This window comes from Aquarana catesbeiana, linkage group LG01, assembly GCF_042186555.1.
Source record: "Aquarana catesbeiana isolate 2022-GZ linkage group LG01, ASM4218655v1, whole genome shotgun sequence".
Classification (NCBI taxonomy): Eukaryota; Metazoa; Chordata; class Amphibia; order Anura; family Ranidae; genus Aquarana; species Aquarana catesbeiana.
Genome location: NC_133324.1, coordinates 438,419,363 through 438,440,774, shown reverse-complemented (window position 1 = coordinate 438,440,774; position 21,412 = coordinate 438,419,363).

The following is a 21,412-nucleotide window of genomic DNA, read 5'->3' as shown; positions in this document are numbered from 1 at the left end:
CCGGACATCTTAAAGTGTTACTAAACCCACAACAGTAAAATCAGTGTGTATACTGTATGCAGTAAAGCATGCTTGTTATATTCACTGTAGAACCTATAGAGTTAATCCTCTGCATTGTGTAAAAATTCTGTTTGATCCTTTCTTTTCTGATCCTCCCTTTCTTCCACAGTCCCCAGTCTATCTCCTGAAAGAACAGAGCCTTGGGGGCACTTTGCACATGCTCAGCTTGGTGTGTATTTCTAGAGAGCTTCTTTTTTTCTTGGGAGGGTGCATATGATCAGCACAGGGCCAATCAGCACTCTCCAGATAGAGGATCAGGGGTCCTGCAGCCTCATAGGACAATCAGGGGAGAATGAAAGCTCCTCCTTCAAGCTTTAACCAGACACTGATAATAGTCACAAGACTGCTATATACTGCTGATGAGAAAAGGTATTTAGCAGTTTATATTTCCTAAAATAAATGCATTTCCATGTTCTGTGTACTGTGGGAGACCAGATATAATGAATGCAGGGTCCTGAGTTTAGTAAGTTAATAAACGCATGTTATGATAAAGGAAATGGTGTATACATTTCTAAATGTTCAAGGAACTATGTGTGTTTTAACATGCATTCATCTCCTAGATTGTAAGCTTTAATGAGCAGGGCCCTCTGATTCCTCCTGTATTGAATTGTATTGTACTTGTACTGTCCTCCCTAATGTTGTAAAGCGTAAACTGTTGGCGCTATAGAAATCCTGTATAATAATAATAATAATACACCTCTCTGCTCTAATTTATGAAAACATATAGCAAGAAGTCTGAGTCCTAACAGATCAGAATGATCTAGGTTCCATATTTATTCAATGCATGAAATATCTCTTTGAAACCATCTTGAGTTGTTAATCTAGTGATGATAGTTTGCAGACTGTCCATGCAGACTTGTGGCTACCTAGTCGGTGTCTTACATACAACTGTCAGCTAATGCTGACATACACACCCGTCGTCTGCTCTTTACCATACTGCTTACCCAGAGCTTACATAGCCTTATGTATACTCAACTTGTGACCCATTGAAGTTGTGACTCTGCCGCTCATCTCACATCTGTGCCTCGATACAGCTCCACTTACCGGCACTCAGATCTTTTATTGGCAGGACGCGTCCTGATGAAACTAGTTAGGGCCAGCTCACACCACAGAAACAGTCCGTATGCATTTCTGCATGCATGTTGTTGATGCATTTTCAATGCATTTCAGTGTGTTTTTTTCCCCTTTTGTTTGTTTTTTCTCCAAAGTTTCCTGTTTTGTTTTGTTTTTTGTAATGCATTCAGTGTTTAAATACCTTCATTCTTGATGCATTTTGACACATTCCAGTGCAGTTCCTTGCAGAAAAAATTACGCATTTTCCACTTTTCTTGACTGTACTGGAATGCCCTGAACTGGTATGAACTTTGCCATTGAAATCCATGTAACCTACTGTCCATGCGTTTTTGATGCAGAGAAAAAAAATGCACTGGACTGCATGTGGTGTGAACTGGCCCTAACACCATACTGGTGAAACGCGTTGACATGTTAGCTCAGCATCTGTACATCAATAAGCAATACCTCCAGGCCAACTAAACTGTCTACCGTGGCATGCAATACCTGCCTCCTCCATTGATTCCTGGTTGAGCCGCATCCTTTGGCTTTGCCTGAGTCCCGGGACGAAAGCACACATGCAGTTGCCGATTCCAATCCCGGTCTCCCCATTGATTCCATGGGCAGCCGCGCTCATTGGCTGTGCCTGAGTCCCGGGATAGCAGTGCATGTGCAGTTGCCGGTTCCAATTCCCATTTCCCTATTTGATGCCCGGCTATGAATGCAGGTGGACCGGGGTTGGCTGGCACTGTATTGTTTCATGAATGGGGTGTTGTGACTTTGCAAGTTTGGTGGCTGGCATGTGGGCAAATATGTTGCGCTATGTGTATGTATGTATGTGTGCAGTTGTGAGTGGGTAAGTGTATGTGTATGCATGTACAGGAATATTGTGCATGCAAGCGCATATTTTATATGTTGGTGTATGTGTGGTTGCAGTGTGTGCATGGGTGGGTATGTATGCACGTGCAAATATGTTGGCATGGATGGTAGTGTGTGTGTTTTGGTTGGTGTGTGATAGTGCAGATTGTCACGGATGGGGTTATGTGTATGTGCATGTTTTTGCGTTGGTGATTGGGTGTGGGTTTGTGTGTGAGGATGCATGTATGAGCACCCATGTATGGGTGGTTTGGACATGGTCAGGATTATGTGGTTATTATGGGTGGTGGAGTATGGGGCATTTTAGATACTGCTGGGTTGGATAGAAGGTAGGATATGCTTGGTGGAGTTACAGTTTGATGAGTGAGATTATGGGGGTTATGGTTGCATTCGGTTCATGGTCTAAGTATGATGGAGTTTTTATGTAATTCAGGCAACTCAGGGGACCCTGATGTAACATGGAGGGACTATGGGGACCCTGATTTAAAGCGGGGCTTTGGAGACCTGATGTAAGTGGGGGGGAACTTTGGGGACCCCAATGTAAGGGGGGACTCTGGTGATTGATGTAAGTCTGTGGAGCCTCTGGGGACCCTTATTTAATGGGGGGGGGCTCTGGGGACCCTGATGTAATGGGGAGGCTCTGGGGAACATGATGTTATGGGGAGAACTCTTGGGACCCTGATGCGAGGTGGAGTGAACACTGGGGACCCTGGTGTAAGGGGGTGGGGATCTCTTGGGACCCTGATGTAAAGGGGAGAACTCTAGGGACCCTAATGTAAGAAGGAGAGGAATGCTGATGCAAGGGGGGATTTTATAAACCCTGATGTATAAGTGCTTAGTCTGTGTTTTCTAAAAGTAGTAGTTAGTGAAGGTGCAGGAACAGTGGTGATCTGAGGTGTAAAGGTCCAGGAATTTGGGTGATCTGAGGTGTGGAGGTGCAGAAATTGAGGTGATCTGAGGTGTGAATGTACAGGAACTGGGGCTGATCTGGGGTTTGATGGCTCAGGAACTGGGGCTGATCTGGGGTGGGACAGTGCAGGAACTGGGGCTGATCCGGGGTGTGATGGCACAGGAACTGGGGGTGATCTTGGGTGTGATGGTGCAGGAACTGGGACTGATCTGGGGTGTGATGGCGCAAGAATTGGGGATAATTTGGTGTCTAGAGGTGCATGCATTGGGGCTTATTTGAGATCTGAAAGTGCAGAAATTGGGGTGATATGAGGTGTGAAGGTGCAAGATTTGACATGATATCAGGTGTGAGGGTGCAGGAACTGGGGTGATATGAGGTGTGAAGGTGCAGGAATTGGGGTGATCTGAAGTATGCAGGTGCGGGAACTGGGGCTGATCTAAGCTGTAATGATGCAGGAATTGGAGTGATCTGAGGTGTGAAGGTGCAGGAACTGGAGTGATCAGAGGTCTAATGGTTCAGGAATTGGGGTGATTTGAGGTGTGAAGGTGCAGAAATTAGGGGTAATCTGAGGTGTGAAAGTGCAGGACTTCTCACTGATCTGAGGTGTGAAGGTGCAGGAATTGGGGTGATCTGAGATGTAAAGGTAAAGGAATTAGGGGTGATCTGAGGTGTGAAGGTACAGGAATTGGGGTGATCTGAGATGTAAAGGTAAAGGAATTAGGGGTGATCTGAGGTGTGAAGGTACAGCAATTGGGGTGATCTGAGATGTAAAGGAATTAGGGGTGATCTGAGGTGTGAAGGTACAGGAATTGGGGTGATCTGAGGTGTGAAGGTACAGGAATTGGGGTGATCTGAGATGTGAAGGTACAGGAATTGGCGTGATCTGAGGTGTATAGGTGCAGGAGTTGGGGTGATCTGAGGTGTGAAGGTTCAGGAAATTTGGACTGATCTGAGTTGTGAAGGTACAGGAAATTGGGACTGATCTAATGTGTAAAGGTGCAGGAATTTGGATAATCTGAAGTGTGAAGGTGCAGGAATTGGGGTGGTCTGCAGAAGTCCTTGAAGTAATATATAAGTAAATCCGCGCAAGGAGAAAAATAAATATAAAGAAAAAAAGGAACTGCTGCCTCTACAAGTGCACCTCCACCTAGGTGGGGTGTACTATGGTGGATATAAAGGGAAGTGTAGGTGTGGTGCTGTTCTAAGAAAGAAAGTGTTTTAAAAAAACGAATGTGTTACACCCTCTGCAGTGCTTCAAAGCAAAATGTGATTGGTGAGAAAATGTCAAAAATTATAGATGGCTGTGTGTATACACTCCTGACAGGGTGTCATACCATAAACCAATGTGCAAGTATGTTATCCTCTAATGGCTAAACTCACCTCAAAAGAGGGAATATTATATAGATATGAGCATGAATGGTAAAGAAAACAGATGTATTATCCTCTAAGAGGTTGTAACACAATTCAGACAGATTTATTTTCTTCATCCATTTATTTTTTAGCATTAATCATTGAACATTAGCTTTACGCCAACACTGTTTTTTTATATAGAAGATTCAGCATCATTACAAGAAAGGCACTACTGGAGTTCTCTTTATGCATATTCACTCCCCTTTCTGCAAATTCAGACTTGGACATTAGAGGATAATACATCTGTTTTCTTTACCATTCATGCTCATATCTATATAATATTCCCTCTTTTGAGGTGAGTTTAGCCATTAGAGGATAATATTACTTGCACATTGGTTTATGGTATGACAGCCTGTCAGGAGTGTATACAAACAGCCATCTATAATTTTTGACATTTACTTACCAATCACATTTTGCTTTGAAGCACTGCAGAGGGTGTAACACATTCGTTTTTATAAAACACTTCCTTTCTTAGAACAGCGCCACACCTACACTTCCCTTTATATCCTGCAGAAGTCCTTGGCTGGCATATTCATTTCAGCCACATCTTTTGAAGCAAGGGTAAGTTATCATTGATCGCAATGTTAATTTCTTACTATTATTCATATATTTATTTTTATAACCGACACTCTCAATTTTCTTTAAAGAAAAAAAAATTGGCACACTGTGCTCAAAAGGTTGCCTACCCTTGCCCTAGAGCTTGTGAGTATACTTGGCTTCCTAGCATTGTGTTCAGAATGTTTGTGTGACCCATGACAAATGACACTAATTATTTATCTCAAGCCTAAGGTTGCACAAACATTATAAAATGCATGGGCTTTGGACTGCAGTTATTTGAAGGCAGCTATGCTGGAGTCAAGCATCTAAGTTGAAGATTGTTACTCATGTTGTTACTGCCATTGCTACATTGTTTCTTTTAGCATAACTGAAGATTGCTACATGTGTTTTTTTTAAAGCAATTGCTACATCTCCTCTTGTGCCAGCTGATCCTTACTTGCCATTGAGCTTCAAAGACTGCTGCTTGTCATTTCTCAGCTTTCACAGCTACATATTGACTATAGCGACACACATGATTTATGCCTTTAATTGTGTCATTCTCATTGATGGTCGGTTAGCACTGGGGCACTCAGAGTTCTTGCTATACGTTTTCAGAAATTAGAGCATGAACACTTAAGCATGTAGATAGTCCTTAAAGCGGGGTTCCCATTTAAAAAAAAAAAAAGTCAGCAGCTACAAATACTGCAGCTGCTGACTTTTAATCGGACACTTACCTGTCGCAGGGTCCAGCGATGCGGGGGATCGAAGCCCCGCTCGTCCCCCCCTCCGCTCGGCCTTGCCGGCATTTTAACTGTGGGCGCCCTGCTGTGGCTTCACAGCTGGGCACCCACTGCGCATGCGCGAGCCATGCCTCGCGCTGTCACTGGCCCTGTAATCATCTGGGACCGGCCACGTGTCCCAGATGATTGACAAGAGGGAGGGAGGAGAGGCCATCTCCCTTCCTGCGCCGAGGGAAGTGATGTCACCAGCCCAGGCACCGAAGGAGGCAGACTACGAGGGACCCCCTAGCAACAGCCATTTAGAGATGAGTAAAAAAAAAAAAATTTCTCCAAATGTTTTTTTTTTTTATTTTTTTAAGCACATTACTCATTTTTTTTTTTTTGGAGGTGGAACTCCACTTTAAATATTTAATTATGTATAGGTGATTGCCTTTAATACCATCCATTTATATACAGTGCTGTGAAAAAGTATTTCCCCCTTCCTACATTTTAGATTTACTCAGGTTATCCTTGTGTAATATTAACCACTTAAGGACTAGAAGGATTTGCTCCTTAATGACCAGGCCTTTTTTTGTGATACGGCACTGCATCACTTTAGCTGACAATTGCGCGGACGCACGACGTTGTACCGAAACAAAATTGACGTCCTTTTTTTTCCCCACAAATTCTTTTGGTGGTATTTGATCACCTCTGCGTTTTTTTTTTTTGTGTGTGCTATAAATAAAAAATTAGCGACAATTTTGAAAAAAACAAAAAACAATATTTTTTACTTTTTGCTATAATAAATATCCAAAAAAAAAAAAAAAAATTTCTTCACCAGTTTAGACCAATATATTTTTGGTAAAAAAAATCGCAATAAGCGTGTGTTGATTGGTTTGCGCAAAAGTTATAGGGTCTACAAAATAGTGGATAGATTTTTTATTATTATTTTTTTTTACTAGAATGGCGGCGACCCATGATTTTTGGTGGGACTGCGACATTGCGGTGGACAGATCGAACACTTTTTTGGGACCATTGACATTTATACAGGGATTAGAGCTAAAAATAGCCACTGATTACTGTATAAATGTCACTGGCAGGGAAGAGGTAAACATTAGGGGAGATCAAGGGGTTAAATGTGTTCCTTCATGAGTGTTCTAACTGTGGGGGGATGGGACTGCCTGGAGGAGGAGACCGATCACTGTTCCTAATCTTTAGGAGCAGCAGATCTGTCTCTCCTCCCCTGACAGAACGGAGATCTGTCTGTTTACATTGACAGATCTCCATTTTGTCTCTGTCATGAGCGATCGCGGCTCCGGCATTGCACGCACCCCCTAGAGCTCTTGAAGCAGCTGACGTACGATGACGGTGATTCGCCCAAGGGTGCCAACCTGCCTCAGTAAAACTTTATTAAATTAAAAATCAGGAAGGGGGAAAATACTTTTTCACAGCACTGTATATTTTAAGACGTCTGGACCTTATTTGTGTACATTAAAGACAACGTTGTCTTGTTTTTATTGGCAAGGGTGGAGGGTGTCATTTTTGATAGTTGGTTGTATTTGTAGTACTCCTATGAGCAATTTGTGTAATTAATAAACATTAATTTGATTTATTAATATATTGTATGCCACTTGGTCTCTTATGATGTGGTAGCAAGGCCCTGCCTGTGTGAAAACATTGTGTGAGAAATTGACAAGGGGTTATTGAGATTACACTTTGAATAGCTCCAGAATATCAGTTTTGAGTGGAGAACAGTAGGTTTTTATCTTTCAGGTTTGTAATTCCAGGATCAGGTACTGGAGCTCAGGGGCTTCAAAGTGCTTTTCCAATCCTATGTCCAGATTTTACCAGGAACAAGCAGATTGAGTGTGCAGGTGTTCACACCTGTTATAATCTAGGACCATGTTCTCTGAACACCCAAATTTTCTGTGCCCACCAAACGCACAGTCAATATAATGTTAAAAAGTAGGGCTAGGAAGCCAGACGGATGAGTCGTCAGCTGTCAGCCCCCGCTGAACTCGTCTAGTGTGTTTATTTTTGACAGTTTTTTTGGTGAATGAGTAGGGGTACAATGTACCCCATACTCATTTACATGGGGGGAGGGATCTGGGGGGCCCCCCTGTTAAAGGAGGCTTCCAGACTCCGATAAGCCCCCTGCCTGCATACCCCCACAGCCGGCAATTGCAACCGCAAGTCAATTTAAATGTGATTTGATTCATTTTTTTTTCTTTAGAAATTACATTTTTGCTGCAGCAGGTTCTATAAATGCTACAGATGCGCCACTTTGCAGGCAGACTAAAGGGACCCCCCAGGCACTATATTTCATTTTTATTGTTTCACTTTAAGCATCATTAAAATCTCTGCTCCTTTAAAAACTATCTTTTTAAAAAAAAAAATGCATTGATACATGTCCCCCCAGGGTAGTAGCAGGGCCCCCATACCCTTTTTATTGCCAATAACTTGCATATAAGCCTTCATAATGAACACTTTTGACTTTTCACGTTTGGGTCCCATAGACTTCAATGAATTTTTATGTTGGGGTCCAAACTTTTGCTATGTTCAGGAGTTCTGGTGTTAACTGAACCGAAGGGTGTCTGGCCCATCTTTGGACCTGACAGTAGTTTGGGGCCCCACCTAACAGACAGGAGGTCTGTGCATAGGAGTCAGGAGGACTCCAATCCCTCTCCAGGAGTGAGAGAGGCTGCATGGGGCATCCAGAGTGTGAATGTCTGCATAAGGCAGATTATGTCAACGACAGAGCAGCAAGGAGCTGATCAAGAGTAAGCCATCAGAAAGCTTGAGTTTAAGAAACTGTGAGGCCCCTTTCACACTTGTGCGACTTGTCTTGTGAGTTGGGACTGCAAAGTCACATGACAAGTCATACCCCATAATTTCCAAAGGGTACCATTCATATCTGTGTGACTTCAAGTCGCACCAACTTCAGAGTAGTCCCTGTACTACTTTGGTTCAATTTTGACGCAAATTGAGGTCCATAGACCTCAAGTTTACACAGGCATTTCCTAAAATCGAGGCAAAATCGCGCCCACAAAATCGATGCAAAATCGTGCGACTTTCAAGCCGCGGCAGTGTGAAAGGGGCCTGAGGGAGATGTACTAAAACGGAGAGTGAAAAATCTGGTGCAGCTTTACTTACCTAGAAAACTATCAGCTTATTGTCAAAGCTTAACTGAACAAGCTGAAGTTAGCAGCTGATTGCTTGGCTACCGTGCACAGCCGCACCAGATTCTGAGTGCTCAAGTTTTAGTAAGGCTCCTTTCACACTTGTGTGACTTGTCCTGCGACTTGAGACTGCAAAGTCGCATTACAAGTCGTACCCCATAATTTCCAATGAGTAGAATTCATATCTGTGCAACTTCAAAGTAGTCCCAGTACTACTTTGGTCCGACTTTGATGTGAGTTACACAGGCATTCTCTGTAATCACAATTTGGCGGCCGAGATTTTGACACAATTTCAGGCAATGCCTGTGTAAACTTGAGGTCAATGGATCTCAACTCGTATTAAAATCGGACCAAAGTAGTGCAGGGACTACTTTAAAATTGGTGCGACTTGAATTTGCACTGATATGAATGGTTATCATTGGGTAAGACTCCCAAGTTGCACAATTGTGAAAGGGGCCTTAATCTACCCCATAGTATATTATTATTATTTCAGGTACTTGTATAGCGCTGTCAATTTACACAGCGCTTTACATATACATTGTACATCCACATCAGTTCCTACCCCCAAGGAGCTTACAATCTAAGGTCCCTAACTCACATTCATATACTAGGGCCAATTTAGACAGAAGCCAATTAACCTACCAGCATTTCTTTGAAGTGTGGGAGGAAACCCACGCAGGCACAGGGAGAACATGCAAACTCCAGGCAGGTAGGGTCGGATCCAAACCAGCGACCCTTTTTACTGCTAGGCGAGAGTGCTACCCACTACACCACTATGCCATCTCTTCTGCAATACAGATCCTGCCTGCTCACAATCCCCCTGTGTGTATTGATCTGAAGACCAGCTCTAAGGCCTAGGCTTGAGGCCTGAAGGCAGCCACGTGGCAAGAGAGTGACCCAAGGCAAGAGGCTGAAGTATTCTGTTGCGCAAATCACAGTGATATTGGAAACCCCCTGCGTGAGCAGCTTATGTCTTTTGTGAACTTTTCCATTCATTTTAATAGAAATGGGCCACCAAACCCTTAAACGGAGTTGAAGTGCACTGACCCGTAAGCCCCATACACACTATTATATTTTCTGCCGATTTTTGTCTTCAGATTTACCAAAACCATGTATTGCAAAGGCCTGCTATATTGCATACAAATTGAAACTCTTATGGTTTGACCTCATATTATATGGTTTTGGTAAATCTGAAGACAATAGTCTGCAGAAAATCTAATGGTGTGTATGGGGTCTTACTGTTATGCACTACCATTGAGTTAAGACATTCTCCAATGTCACACTGTATACGATATGTTAGCCATGCAATAACCTTTTTGTATGTATGGAATGTTTTGAGCCACAGACCACACTTGATTATAGTGAGTTGGTCTACAATTATGTAGCATACATGTTTTTTTTCTATTTTTTTATCACAGTGACATCATTCCCACGCTTTTGCACGGGAGTCACATCATCACAGCACAGAGGCATACCGTAAATGCACGTTGAGCTACGCATGCGGGGCTCAGTATACATAAACACTAACAGGCAGGGAGCAGGATTTATGACCGAAGAGACCAATAAAAATCCTCCTCGTAAGTGTTGTTATTTTTTTCTTTTTTTTAGTTTGTAATCCACTTCAATGGGAGCATTTCTAAAACTTGGGAATACAGGAGCCTAGATTTGTGCTTAAAGTGACACACTTTAAAAAAGAAAAAGAAAGTAAAAAGAAAAGAAAATGACATTCAAGTACATATTCGTAACTATTGCTTCCAGCCTCCTCCAAATCTCCAGAATACTTTCTTTTTCTGCTTTTTTGCTACTGTGATGTGATTCCTGTTAAGAGGGGGCTACATTTATTCTCCATGTTCCCACTGTATGTAGGAATGCAACCACCTTCTCCTGCTCACTTCGCAGATGGACTGTGGGATGTGTATTGTACACATGACCGCAACTACGCGCACTGCTTGTTCCAAAGGAACGGAAGCGAGGGTGGAAAAGGAGAAAGTCAGTGTTTATGAAAAACTGATTACAGGGCCGTTAAGTAGGTAGATGCGTATGAATTATTTTTGGAGAACAATGATATTGTTTAATGGGACTTTGATGAAAGAAAAATGTGTCTGTACATATGCATAAGTTCTTTCTTCACTAAACTAACAAAGGCAGTTGACCTGATGCAAATTGCAATTCTGCTTTTCCTCTTACTGGAGATCACGTGTGTTCCTCTATTCCTCTATGAAACCTTTATGATCATGTAATAACCTGAACCCTTTCCTGCACTCACAGCTTGCTTCTGGGGATTGATTTTACTTGTTCTGCCCGATTAACTGCTGCTGAGTATGCAGAAGGGGGCAGCAGAGAGCCCAACAGCCAGTGTCTCTTAGGGAAACCTGAATGTAAAGCTTCGTACCAATGATGAGAATTTCAGATAAATGATTGTCCAGTTTTTTTTTTTTTGCATGCTAGTCTCATATGGAAAATGAAGAGGTAGCGAAAATTAAAAATTCTTATCTGAATGCCCAGTTTGGTAGCCATGATGGTGCCACATCCCAGTAAGTAGATACAGAAAGAAGGTTTATAGAAGGGACTTTTAAAAAGGCACCACTATGACAAATATATAAAAAATACAAATATAGTTTTTTTAACCTCCCTGGTGGTAATCCCGAGTCTGGCTCGGGGTGGATTTTCAGTACCAAAAGCGGTAACCCCGAGCCACACTCGGGATCGCATCGCAGGATCCAGGCAAAGTTACTTACCTTGTCCCCAGGATCCTGTGATATCTCCCTTCGAGCGGTGCAACGCACGGGAACGGAGCACGGTGCCAAATTCAAAAAGTGAAACACACACAATACATACAGTACACTGTAATCTTACAGATTACATTACTGGATCAAAACATTTCACATCCCTTTTGTCACTAATACTTTGTCCAGTGCCCTGCCTGCAGTTTTATATTATATATACTGTTCTTTCTGCCTGGAAACTGGAGATTGTCCATAGCAACCAAAAAGTACCCCTTTACGTCAAAAGCAGTTTTAGACCAGGTAGAAAACAGCGATAATAAATTAGAATCACTTGCAGAATTGATCGATTTGTGGGGAAATCCATCATCAAACACTGAAAGTAACGACAGCGACAATTCTGCAACTGAGCAAATTTCTGTGTTTTTGATTTGATTACATTATTTAATCATTTTTATTATTATTATATTATTATTTGTTATAATTATTTATGGTTATTTATTATATTATAATGTATGATTTCATATTTCAAACTTTATCATACCCGGGCTGTCTACTAGACTCTTGTTTGGACAGATTTAAGTGTGTTATTCCTAAGAATTACAGGCCTACAATATAAAACACCAAATTTCCATGCAAAACATTGTACCTCTTTGAGCATCAAAAATCTGAAATAATTATACCGCCATGGAGGTTAAATACAATCTTAAGACAATAATAAAATACATGCAACATTGAACACAAATTTTTCACAGAATAGGACTTTCTTCATAAAAAGAAATGGCTCTAGATCCCAAAAAGAATCATGGGTAACCCTACGCATTTCGACTCAAGGGTCTTCGTCTGGAAATTCTCAAGAGCAACAGATTGGACAACTGTCTAAAAAAAAAAAAAGGTAATAAGTGTCATAAACACATAAATGCGCATAACATGTATATAGGAAACCATATCAAGTAAGGCAACTTACTACATATAATACAAAAATAGTGCAGCGCTGATTTCATATTTTGCTGCTAAACTGCATTATTTTGGAAAAGGAAATAATACTAAAAATAGATTCAGTCAGCGCAAAACTAGTGGCACAGAACGCATGCATGCAAGAGCACCAGGACCCCTTCAAAGAATTGTTTTCTACTTGTGGAGGCTTTGGAGGGGTCCTGGTTCTCTTGCATGCATGCGTTCTGTGCCATATGTAGTAAGTTGCCTTACTTGATATGTTTTCCTATATACATGGTATGTACATTTATGTGTTTGGCACTTATTACTGTTCATATTTTTACACAGTTGTCCAATCTGTTGCTCTTGAGAACCCCCAGACGAAGACCCTTGAGTCGAAACGCATAGGGGTACCCACGATTCTTTTTTGGGATCTAGAGCCATTTCTTGTTATGAAGAAAGTCCTATTCTGTTCAAAATTTGTATTCAATGTTGCATGTATTTTATTATTGTCTTAAGATTGTATTTAATAAAACTATATTTGTATTTTTCATATATTTGTTATAGTGGTGCCTTTCCAAAAGTCCCTTCTATAAACCTTCTTTCTGTAGGTAACGAAAATTTTCATACGACAGGATACAACTTCGGAAGTAATGTATTGTATTTATTTCTTTTTTACAAACGAATACTGCACTGTTCTGGTAACATTCGAGAAAAATGTTTGTGCTTGTCATTCGGATCATTTCGCATGAACTGTCCTGATTGGCTCTTGAAAGTGCATTAACAAACAGATTATCATATGATTGCTTCAAAAGCGGTATTTTCTCATCAAGTGTGCTAGGCGTAAGACAGTGAGGGAAAGCCACGGCCAATCAAGCATGGCAGCAGATCTGACTACAGACTTCAGGTACCCACAGCTTCTTGTAGCTCTGATCAGAAAGCTGAGTGAAGCAGCCCACACCAGAAAAGATCTGTTTGTGTACTTAGTATGGTCAGGTCAATGCCACAGGGATCAGTAGAAACTGGTGGCATCATAGGTATCTGCTAATAAATGATAATGTAACAGGAAAAGAAGGAGAATGTACAGAATTCTTTATTAAAAATAGAATACATTAAATATCAATAGTTACATACACTCTAATGCTGCATACACACGGTTTGATTTTCCGACGGGACATGTTCGATGTGAGCTTGTTGTCGGAAAGTGTGTGTATGCTCCATTGAACATTTGCTGCCGGAATTTCCACACACAAATGTTTGATAGCAGGTTCTCAAATTTTCCGCCAACAAAACTTGTTGTCGGAAAGTCTGATCGTGTGTACACAAGTCCGTCGCACAAAAGTTCACGCATGCTCGGAATCAAGCAGAAGGAGCCACACTGGCTATTGAACTTCATTTTTCTCGGCTCGTCGTACGTGTTGTACTTCACCATGTTCTCACGTTTGGAATTTTTTGCCCAACATTTGTGTGACCGTGTCTATGCAAGACAAGTTTGAGCCAACGTCCTTCGGAAAAAAATCCACGGTTTTGTCGTCGGAAAATCCGATCGCGTGTACACGGCATAAGGGTAGACTCACACTGGGCAGAGTTAAAGTGAACCTTACCCGAGTGTGATTGTCCTCCCTACCTATGGAATCTTCTGTGTTCTGGCACAGTTTGCACTCACACTGAATCCAACCGTACTAAACGACAAGTGAACCGTACCCGGGACCACCTCCTCCAAGTGGTCCTGGGCATGATACGCTTAACTGTTCCTGGGCACCGTTCAAAGCACTCACACTACACAAATGACCTGGACCAAGGTGATAAACTGTGTCTAAACTTTTTTGAAACTGCCAGTGTGAGTGCAATGTTAGTTTTGTCTTCAGCAAGAAGTTTTTGGGTTTTTTTGTTGGTGTGACTATTCTCCATTTTAATGTTTATGTGTATGGGGAGGACAAGTTGTCCCCTTTGTTAAAAATTTTTATAATAAAGTTAAAACCTTAGAAGATGCGGGAATGAATATGATCAGCTAGACCTGTCACACGTACCCATTATGAGCTGACTATGTTCACCCTTTCTCATACCTCCCAACTTTTTGAGATGGGAATGAGGGACACCTATCAGCAAAAGTATGCAGGCATAGGACACACCCCTGACCACGCCCCCCTTAAAGGAGAATTGTACAAAAAAAAAACAAGATTGGTTAAACCCACAAGTGCTTTTTTACCACTACTATTCCTTTATATTGCCTTTTGGAATTTACAAATACAGCAATTTAGAAATCAGATGAAAGGTTTAGTACTGGAAAACACTTTTTGATAGATAAAAAGTGCATTTTATATACATCTATATAGATCAGACCAAAATGAGGGACAAATGAGGAGGAATGAGGGACAGAGGGACCTTGCTCCAAATCAGGGTCAATTGGGAGCTATGCTTTCTTCCCCCCTCCTCCATTCATAAAATTGCCCTGCCCCTCCTTGTAATGGAGATGAAGAGATATGAGCATGTTTGTAGTCCATTCCAGAAGAGAAGTCCATGACTCCTTCCGTAGATACAGTGGGTGAGTGACATAGCCACCAGGTGAAAAAAAAGGGAAAAAAGTAGCCTTAAAAAAAATGCAAATGCAGCCACCACACAAAGGACTAGTAAGCTGCAGTATATATATTACATTTTTGGTTTTAGATACATGTCCAGTCAAAAAATATTTCTTTATTTATTTTGTATAGAGTGGTGAAAAAAAAAGAAACCCTGTTGGGCTTTAGTACTATCCTTTAAATTACTGTTGTGTTGACAATAGTTTCACAAGACAGGACAGACAGGGAGGTATAATTTGCAACAGGGGCATAGACAGCAAAAAAAAATGATGATAATTCCCTGCTAATACATTTTTCTGTCTTTATCCCTGTAGCAAATCCCCCCCCCCCTTTCTTTCTCTTTGTTGAAACTGTTGTCACTAAAAAAGAATATACATGGAAATCTCTTACACAGAATCAAAGCCAATAAAAACAGGTTCTAATCCTTTCTCACTCTATCCAAGGGAAAAAAAAAAAAAAAGGTTAGGCTGGACATATGCTTAAAGTGATTGTAAAATCCCGTTTTTTTTATTTTGTTTTTTTTAAATAACAAACATGTTATACTTACCTACTCTGTGCAGTTCGTTTTGCACAGAGCAGCCCGGACACTCTACTTCTCGGGTCCCAGTTTGCTGCTCTTCCTATAGAGTGCCCCCTCAGCCAGCAACTCTCTATGGGGGCACCTGAGCCGAGTCAGAGCTCCGTGTATCTATTCAGACATGGAGCTTGACCTGGCCCCGCCCCTCTCTCCCCTCATTGGCTTACTGACTTTGATTGACAGCCACGGGAGTCAATGGTGCCGCTGCTGTGTCTCAGCCAATCAGGAGGAGTGTCCCGGACCGCTTAGACACTTGTGGACATCACTGGAGAGAGAAGGGGCTCAGGTAAGTAATTGGGGGGTGCTGGGCTGCTACACACAAAAGGTTTTTTATCTTAATGCATAGATGCATTAACCACCTCTTGTGCAGCTGAAAACAGAGATTATGTGATCACTTATAAAAAAGAGGAACGGAGGTATTTATAATTTTTTTATATATATCTATACACAAATGTTTTGCCTTTCATTTCTATTTTAAACTGAATGGGTTGTTTTACAAGGTGACCATATACAATCACTTTAATTTTTCTCTTATCTATGAGCATGCAAAAAAGTGTACAAGCCTGCCCTAAAAGAAGAATTTTTGACACTAGTTATGATAAGAGACAGATTTCATAGCTGTACACAAGATCTGCTCATCTATTACAGATGCTAAATGACCACTTTGTATTCATAGTTACAGTACATAGTCATACTGAAAAAGAGTATGTTGAATTCAACCAAAAGACAATGATGAGATACATAAAATGAAAAAATAATAGTTTCTATTAAGAAGAAAAGTTCTTAGATTTCCTGCATTAATGAAGGTGCTGTTAGCTAATGTGGTATATGCACTAGAATCAGCTTTGCTTCAGTCCAAACTGTTTAAGGACATTGCAGACCACTTTTGTTGAAAACAAACTCCATAAACATAGATTTGCTTGCAGGGGTTCTTCAACATAAAAAATAAAAAAACATGAAATTATTAAAATACTAGCCCACCTGGCTACGCTTCCACAGCACCGCTGCTAGGAATACGGGTCCCTGAGACCACTCGCTCAGCCTCGTAGAATGCAGCACCTCACTTCCCAGACCCCCTCCTGGCCTCCAAATAGGTTTCTCCAGCCCCCCGGACTTGCTCACTCTTCCAGAGACTTCTGGACTCCCTCTAGCCCCTGGACTTACTACCCACCTCAGCTTTCTCAGTCTCCCAGACCCTTCTTTGGTCTCCCAGACCTATATAGCTGTTCTGACTTTCACAGTCCAGTGACAAAGAGGTGTAGTCTTCATGGTGTACCACCATGAGGTGTAGTCTTCTTCAGGAACACACAGCTCTCCTTACAGGCCTTTTCACACAAATAGCAGCAACTGACCTGAGCTCTTATCAGGCCTGGCTGAGAATTGGGTGTGTGCACCTGGACATACACACAACCTGTAGGTTCTAGGAAGAACTGAACACAGGATTGAAGGTTCTGTCCCACACAACAGACTTTGGAACCTTCAAATTCCAGGCTCCAATCTGGGGCTACAAAACCCAGAGAAAGCCTAAAACACATCTTACTACATTCAGAAACAACACTCTAGTGCGAACTCTTTGTCAGTTTATCCTCAATTCTCCCAGTGGCAGGATTTCACACTGTCATAGTGTTTAAAGTAAGTGTGTCTTTGTTGTTTTGCATACAGAGGGGAATGTCATATCGAGAGTGTAGACAGTTATGATTCAACCCAGGGCATTTAAGTGGTTGTAAAGGCTGATTTGTTCCGACAACAAAACCGTCTATTTTTGTTCAAAGGATGTTGGCTCCAACTTGTCTTGCATACAAACGGTCACACAAATTTTGGCCAACAATTCCGAACGTGCGAATGTGGTGACGTACAAGACGTACGACAAGCTGAGAAAAAGGAAGTTCGATAGCCAGTGCGGCTCCTTCTGCTTGATTCCGAGCATGCATGAACTTTTGTGCGTTGGACTTGTGTACACACGATCGGAAATTCCGACAACAAAGTTGTGTTGGCGGAAAATTTGAGAACCTGCTATCAAATTTGTTGGCGGAAAGTCCGACAGCAAATGTTCGATAGAGCATACACACGGTCGGGCTTTCAACCAACAAGCTCACGTCCAACATTTGTTGTCGGAAAATCCGATCATGTGTATGGGGCATTAGAATTTTGAGCAAAAATTTGTTCAACAATTCTTAGGATAATTAGTGCAAAAAATTAGTATGAAATTTCTTAAGATAATTGGTGCAAAAATTTGTATGACAATTCTCAAAACATTCAAATGTCATTCAAAAGTAGTTCAAGAATTTGTTTGCTTTTAATAGTCAATTTTGAAATGAATGGACTTTATGAAAACCGCATACACTGTTAGAAATTTGTACATTTGCGGAAAAATCTCCTCTCTCCTTCTTTGAATTTTCTCATCACTGCGGTCAAAAACAAATGCTGTTCCAACCCCACCAATGATTAGAAAAATGAAGGTACATTATTATCATTATACAAGATTTATATAGCACCAACAGTTTGCGCATCGTTTACAGCATTCTTACAATGTTCTAACACCGACAAAATGGCAAACAAAATCCTGATAGCATATACCCAGCTTTAGGTTCAAATGAGGGTGTTTTTTATTTTTTTATTTTACAGAAGCATATAAAAATAAATATATTTTAAAAATAGATTGATTTTAGATGATATTGACTGTTTTTTTTTTGTTTGGTTTTTTTTTCATGCATTTAAGTGCATTTAGGTGTCCTTTTATGAAACTGCGGTAAAATACCGCTATTCAGTTCTCAGGCATTCTCAGAGGAGATCACTCTCCTCTGAGTGCCTGTTTATGAAGGTCTGTAGATCGCTTCTCATGTTGAGTTGAGAAGCGATCTACAAACACCGGGAACTCCTGAGAACTGTTCCTCTCACTGTAATCTCGTGTGATGTAGCGGGATTACAGTATGAGGAATAGGGATGAGCCGAACACCCCCCCGGTTCGGTTCGCACCAGAACCTGCGAACGGACCGAAAGTTCGCACGAACGTTAGAACCCCATTGACGTCTATGGGACTCGAACGTTCGAAATCAAAAGTGCTCATTTTAAAGGCTAATTTGCATGGTATTGTCCTAAAAAGGGTTTGGGGACCCGGGTCCTACCCCAGGGGACATGTATCAATGCAAAAAAACTTTTAAAAACGGACGTTTTTTCGGGAGCAGTGATTTTAATGATGCTTAAAGTAAAAAAAAAAAGTGAAATATTCCTTTAAATATCGTACCTGAGGGGTGTCTATAGTATGCCTGTAAAGTGACGCGTGTTTCCCGTGTTTAGAACAGTCCCTGCACCAAATGTCATTTTTAAAGGAAAAAATCTCATTTAAAACTGCTTGCGGGTTTAATGTAATGTCGGGTCCTGGCAATATGGATGAAAATCAGTGAGACAAACGGCATGGGTACCCCCCAGTCCATTACCAGGCCCTTTGGGTCTTTTATGGATATTAAGGGGAACCCCGCACCCAAATTAAAATAAGGAAAGGTGTGGGGCCACCAGGCCCTATATACTCTGAACAGCAGTATACAGGCTGTAGGTTTGTTGTTAAGTAGAATCTCTTTGTAATTTTGAACGGGTACATTTTTAACGTGTTTAGCTCCAGCCAAAAAATCTTTTTTAAGCTTTTTGGAAAACATAGGGAAGGGTTATCACCCCTGTGACATTTGTTTTGCTGTCTTACCTCCTCTTCAGAAGATTTCACCTCACTTTTTGTCCCAATGGATTGGAAAGCATCAGTGGAAAGGAGAAATGTTTTTCCCATATTAACTCTTACAGGAGAGAATTTCCCTTCCTAGGGGTAGATTTATTCTCACTTCCTGTTGTCTCCTTCCGTTTGCAAGTAGGAGTCGTTTGTAAGTTAGTTGTTTGAAAGTAGGGTCCTGCCCTATATACTCAGCAGAAATTTGGGCCTTAGGTGTTGCTGTGGCCACAACACTGTAAGCCCTCACAGGGCTCTGCTGTGAAATATTAGATCAAGAATTGTAATTACATGCCCCTGTTGAACAGGAGCTGAAAAATTAGGCCTTAGGCACTGGTGCTGGTGCCACAACACTGCAACCCCTCACAGACACTCTAGTTGGAATGCAGGAACGAGCCCTGCTGCAAAGTATTGCATCAAAAATTGTAATTACACGCCCCTGTTAAACAAGGGCTGAAAAATTGGGCCTTAGGCACTGGTGCTGGTGCCACAACACTGCAACCCCTCACAGACACTCTAGTTGGAATGCAGGAACGAGCCCTGCTGCAAAGTATTACATCAAAAATCGTAATTACACGCCCCTGTTAAACAGGGGCTGAAAAATTGTGCCTTAGGCACTGGTGGTGGCACCCAGAACCAAAAATGTTCTTACAAGCTATCAGCGTGATGATTGAGGAGGAAGAGGATAATTACTCAGGGATAGTCACTCAGCATCAGCATAGGCAGTCTTTGAAGGGATCTGAGATTTCAAAAAAAATTATTCGGTTACATCAGCATCAGGTGCTTGGTAGCTGGTGGTGATCCAAGACTCATTCATTTTTATGAAGGTCAGTCGATCGACCGAGTCAGTGGACAGACGCACCCTGTGATCGGTTACCACGCCTCCAGCAGCACTGAATGTGCGTTCCGAAAGAACGCTGGATGCAGGACAGGCCAGTAGCTCAATTGCATACTGTGCAAGCTCTGGCCAGTGATCCATCCTCAAGACCCAGTAACCCAGAGGATTTTCGGTGGGAAAGGTGTCCAAGTCTGATCTTGCCCCTAGGTATTCCTGCACCATGTAAAACAGACGCTGGCGATGGTTGCTGGAACCGATCATACCTTGGGGCTGCGGACCAAAAAATTGTCTGAACGCATCGGTCAGACGGCCACCTTCTCCACCGCTCCTTCTTTGACTGACCGAAGCCTCAGCAACACGTTGTCCAGAAACAGGAGTTTGTAACCTCCCAGTCTCTGGGAACGCGTTGCACAGACCTTTCTGCAAGGCCTCCCGAAGATGTTTCATCCTCTGCTCCCTCTGCGATGGCAAGATAAGGTCCGCAACCTTACCCTTGTAACGTGGATCAAGGAGGGTTGCCAGCCAGTATTGGTCCTTCTCCTTGATACCACGAATACGAGGATCCTTACGCAGGCTTTGCAGGATCAGGGAGGCCATGCAGCGTAGGTTTGCTGAGGCATTCGGTCCGGAGTCCTCTGGGTCACTAAGGACGACATGGTCCGCAGCCACCTCCTCCCAGCCACGTACAAGTCCATGTGTTTCTTGGGACTGATCCCTTAAAGACTGCTGCTGATGCTGAGTGCCAGGCTCCACCTCCATACTGACACAATCTTCCTCCTCCTCCTCCTCCTCTTCCTCCTCGTCCTCTTCCTGTGTGATCGGCGGGCACGCAGGAACACTGTCTGGATAAAGGGGGCCTTGAGAGCTAAGGAAGTCCTCCTCTTCCTGCCTCTGTTCTGCCTCAAGTGCCCTGTCCATTATTCCACGCAGCGTGTGCTCCAACAGGTGGACAAGGGGGACAGTGTCACTGATGCATGCACTGTCACTGCTCACCATCCTCGTGGCCTCCTCAAATGGTGACAGGACAGTGCATGCATCCCTGATCATGGCCCACTGGCGTGGGGAAAAAAAACCAAGCTCCCCTGACCCTGTCCTGGTGCCATAGTCGCACAGGTACTCATTGATGGCCCTCTGCTGCGTGTGCAGCCGCTGCAGCATGGCCAACGTTGAGTTCCACCTGGTGGGCATGTCACAGATTAGGCGGTTCTTGGGCAGGTTAAACTCCTTTTGGAGGTCCGTCAGCCGAGCACTGGCATTATATGACCGGCGGAAATGCACACAGACTTTCCTGGCCTGCCTCAGG